The sequence below is a fragment of the Pteropus medius genome, unplaced genomic scaffold, assembly GCF_902729225.1.
Source record: "Pteropus medius unplaced genomic scaffold, Ma_sr-lr_union100, whole genome shotgun sequence".
Taxonomy (NCBI): Eukaryota; Metazoa; Chordata; class Mammalia; order Chiroptera; family Pteropodidae; genus Pteropus; species Pteropus medius.
This window is the reverse complement of record NW_024352786.1, coordinates 8,393,529-8,398,154: the sequence shown is the minus strand read 5'-3', so window position 1 is coordinate 8,398,154 and position 4,626 is coordinate 8,393,529. Positions and strand designations below refer to the sequence as shown.

The 4,626-nt window shown below is 33.5% G+C and overlaps 1 pseudogene; it reads left to right on the top strand.

The window, feature by feature from the left end:
* The first annotated feature begins 2,314 nt into the window (after window positions 1–2,314).
* LOC120591307 (uncharacterized) lies at window positions 2,315–2,431 on the top strand (annotated as a pseudogene).
* Window positions 2,432–4,626: the final 2,195 nt, after the last annotated feature.

The following is a 4,626-nucleotide window of genomic DNA, read 5'->3' as shown; positions in this document are numbered from 1 at the left end:
ATTCCATTACACCTGACTGTTTTAAACTAATGTGATGATACATGATAAAACTTAATCCATTTTTATTTTAAGCCTCTGCATCTAAGTATGGTAATTTAGATTATATATATAATTACATGCCAAGTGTTTTTTTCAGGTTATACGAGTACCTTATTACAACAATATAAGTTGCTATGGAAGTGAAGTATGAAATTTTTTTATAGTACTTAAGGAAATCTAGGGGAAACAATGCTGCTTTCTTAGGACAAACAGCATGCTGTGATGATAATGATATCCTAGTGAGAAAATCTATGTCTTCAATTAATCATTCTTAAATATTTTGTAAAATGTCACATGATTTTATGAATCCAAATGCTATGCACTAAGGTGGGTTATTTCAACCTGAGGGAATGTTTGTATCTACGACTGTTTTGCGTATCTTTTAATATACATTTATGCTGCTTTTGCAGTCAATTAAAATGAAACACACAAAAATAGTGTTTATTTAGAACTTGAAATATCTTGTAGAGATAGAAATTAATTTTTTAGTATTTTAGTAGTTAGAAACTTGAGGGGATTTAGGTTCTGAAAGACCAAGCACAATGAAGAGCAGATCCCGAGTCCAGGTCCGTCTGTTTGAAGAGACCTTCTTAAACACTATGCCACATGTAATTATAATAGTATCTTGGTTTATACAGCCAATTTCTCTAAAGAGTTCAGAGAAAATTTCTATCTATTATTCTCTTTATCCTTTCTCTTGAGATTTCAAGGAGTTTTGAGTTTTCTATTAGATAAGCAATGGAAACTAAAATTAGGCTTACTTGGAAAATGAAGAAATAGTGATATCATTATGTAAAGTGATTGGTTCAAGGTCACACAACAAATCATGAAGAGAATTAGAACTAAAATATGTTTTATATTTTTCCTGTTTTATACTTTTTCATTGGAATATCTCTTAGTGGTTCTCTTCTCTCACAAAGGCTGAAATATTGCAAATGAATGAAGAGATTGTTTTTAAACTATTTATTCTACAGTATCCTGAGAAAGTTAAAATATATAAAGGAAAGTTCAGAGAAGTAAACACTCTTTTACGCCATTTAAAAGTCAGAGTTAGAGATAAGTATAATTTATGATTAGAAGAAAAAAAAAATACAGTTAGAGTGTCTCCAGGACCACACACAATCGGCCATGCATTACACATAGCAGATTCTTAATCAATGCTTGCAGAATAAATACATACATGAATAGGTATAGTAATAAAAAATAATATTTATATAAAATAAAATAAATTGTCATGTTTAAAAGTACTCACTCATTTATGTGTGTACAATATGTAACAGGCAATAAATTAGTTACTCAGAATACAAGGCTTATTTCATGTTTTCAATGAGCTTATAGTCATGCTGAGGAAACACACAAGTAAAGTGCTGTGACCTAGGTGGGCACAGGTCTTCTAGTGAGTGTCATAGTTGTCTTGAGAAGAAGCAATGCCTGATGATGTGAGGTGTTCCAGGAAGAAGTAAGCATGTGTAGTATAGCCCAGAAAAAAAATAATAAAAAAGCCTGATTCACTGTGAAGAAAACACAAGTTCAAGAAATATCTATCCCTCTCAGACACTCATAAACTGAGTATTTTTCTATTTTGATTAACTAAAATATTTTTGAAGAAAATTTTGAAAATTTTAGTATACGTGCAGTTTATGGTAGAAGAAGTATGCTGGTATGCAATATCCGTCTCTGTCTTCTTCTGGTGGATATTTCTAGATTCCAAAGCCTGGAAAGCTCAAAGGTTTATTTACTAGATTTCTTCAAAGATAGAGCTCAGGATACAAAGAGGTCTCACCAACTTGAAGCTGGCACTTGTGTGAGATTTTGAAGACAGAATTGAAGGACTATATTCTGCTGCTTCAGCTGGTTCTGCTAAGTGTTATATTTTTTGAGACATTGGGTATTTTTATGCTTGAGCATTTGAGTGTCTAGTCATTAGCTCTCTGGTGTCAAGAGGCATTGGCAGCAGGAATGGCAGGAATCTCCTGAGCTTCTGAGTGCAGCTATGACAAAGCCCTCCTGAACACAGCAGTTCACCTGCAACCTACCTGTGCCCACCTTCCTGTAGAGTGTAGGGAGTGGCTCCCCGGCGAGTGTGATATTAGTGTTCCCAGTCTTTCCTGGAGGTCCTGTCAGAATCCTGCTCCTCTAGATTTAGCAGGAGCACCCAATTTCCTGTACCAAATCCCTTTCCACTCTCAGTAGCTAGAATTATTTTTGGCAGCAGAACAGGACAGATGCTTTGTCAAACATGGTTTTAAGAAAATAATGATTAAATGAATCTGTCGTCTACGGCCATGCCACCCTGAACAAGCCCTATCTCATCTGATCTCGGAAGCTAAGCAGGGTTGGGCCTGGTTAGTACTTGGATGGGAGACCACCTAAGAACCAGATACTGTAGGTGATTAAAAAAAAAAAATGAATCTGTCATTATCTATAGGAAATTTCGGTCGATATGCTTTGATTGTTCCTAAATATACAACATTCTCAGCAACTTATATAATGTCTTATTCTTCTCTAGTGTCCCTCATTTTATGTGGCTTCTAATATATAATATAGCTGCTCAGAAAATGACTGCTAACTGGCTAAAATCAATAAAATGACAATTTCACCAATCTATTTAATTTTATTTTTTTCTAAACTTTAATTTTTTAAAAGGTCCTATTTGGTATAAGTTAGTTATAGAAGAGAGCATGTAAGAGTTTTCATGTTTACATTAATAGATTTTGCCTTTAAAAATTTCTTGATGCTCTGTCTAAAAAAATGACTAGTTAATTTTTTCATTTCAAGTTGTGATATATACACTAAACAATAATTTTTACCATACCCAAGGCAGCTATTCAAGCCAAACCATGAAGAGGATTAAAGAAAGTTCAATGGAGGATCGACAATACTGAGACACTTGCATATTAATTTGTACACAGTTAAATTTTACTTCCAAAAGCATCTGATAATGATTCCAAAGTAATTTCAACAGAATATTGGTCACAACTAATGGCTAATTCTCTAAATTAATAAAATGAGTAAAACTGTTTAATAAGTTACTGATTTTGTTATTTTATACATCCAAAATAAGTAGACTTTAAATTACCGCTAGTCCGAGTAAAAAATAAACTATTAACACAGTCAGCTAAGATTATTTCTATTTATTTTTATTATGATTACATTATAAGTAAAATAAAAAAAACAGAAATTAAGCATATAGGGTACATATAACAGATAATGACATAAATAATATGGCATCACAGATGGATGGCAAACATATCGTTATCTGCCAATAACAAATGTCTGTACCTGGCCAAAAATATAAATATCACTAAGGTTTAAACTTTATCTACCAATGCACTATCTGAGTTTCAATTTTTTAAATAACTTACTTATAACTAAACTAATGTAAATAAAAACAAAATACTAAACCTTCAGTGAGAAATGAGGTTAAAAAAATTCTATCAAGATTTATGTCTCTCTCCATAGTTCTCCCTTTATTCTCCACAAAACTCTCACCTGACACCTTGGCTAGTTTCAACATATTTATCTGTGGGCACATAACAATCAGTGACAGCAAAGCCATTTCCCCAGGTGGGACTTCACATTTGCTCTGCTGAGTCTGACATGCTTGAGAAACAAATGATTTCAAAGTCACAGCCAGTAGGCTGCCTTCATCTACAGACCTAGCAAGCCTAGGCTCATTAGCATGCTTTATGAGCAAAAAGTACATTGATAGAAATATGTAGGTACTTAGGTGAAAAAGTGCCAAGAGTAATGATATGAAGAAAATTCTTTAAAATGGAAATCATTCTATCTCTTTATTCCTTAATGTTTCAGGCAGATTGAGAAAATGGGAGAATGGATATGCTCTGGGGGACTTCTTGAGGAGTTGGGTACAATTGGTTGAGTCTTGTTTACTGGTTGGTGAGAATTATTTGATAATGCTGCGCTTTTATGGTTCCAACAATTCCATTCCATTATTTATTCTCCCTTTCAACAATATCTCTACCTCATATACTTTATTAATATTCATGCAATATAGGATGACCTAAATTAATAAAAATAAGTTTGCTCTACAGCATGTCTAAAATGATATGATCTGGCAAGTATAGGGAGTCAGCTGAAGGTTTTGATTCTTGGAGTGTTGACCTTATTCATGGAATGATGTTAGTAACCCAAGATCTTTCTCTCTCTAAATGACAAGAAGTTAGATTAACAACAAAATAGTCAGTGTGCATATAGAGACTAAAGGAGAAAAAGTGATGTGATAATGACCCACTAATTCAGCATAGAGACAGAAAGTTGGGTTACCACATTATACACAAGCCAGTGTTCAAAGACAGGACAGCTTCCTTTAGTCAAATAAGATGTGAAGACATAGAGGCATAGCAGATAAGGAAACAGATTCTGAAGCAGGTCCTACCAAACAGCTATACTTGCATGTCAAGTGACGTCATATTACCGATTGTGAGTATGACAGTTCCAAGTCAGAACAATTATTTGAAACGTGAAAAATGGCTTCAAACACATAATGACAGAATGTTTCTTTGTCAGTTTCTCATGAGTTACAGTAAATGCCTTATTAAACTACAGACTTCTCAAGCTGTTTCA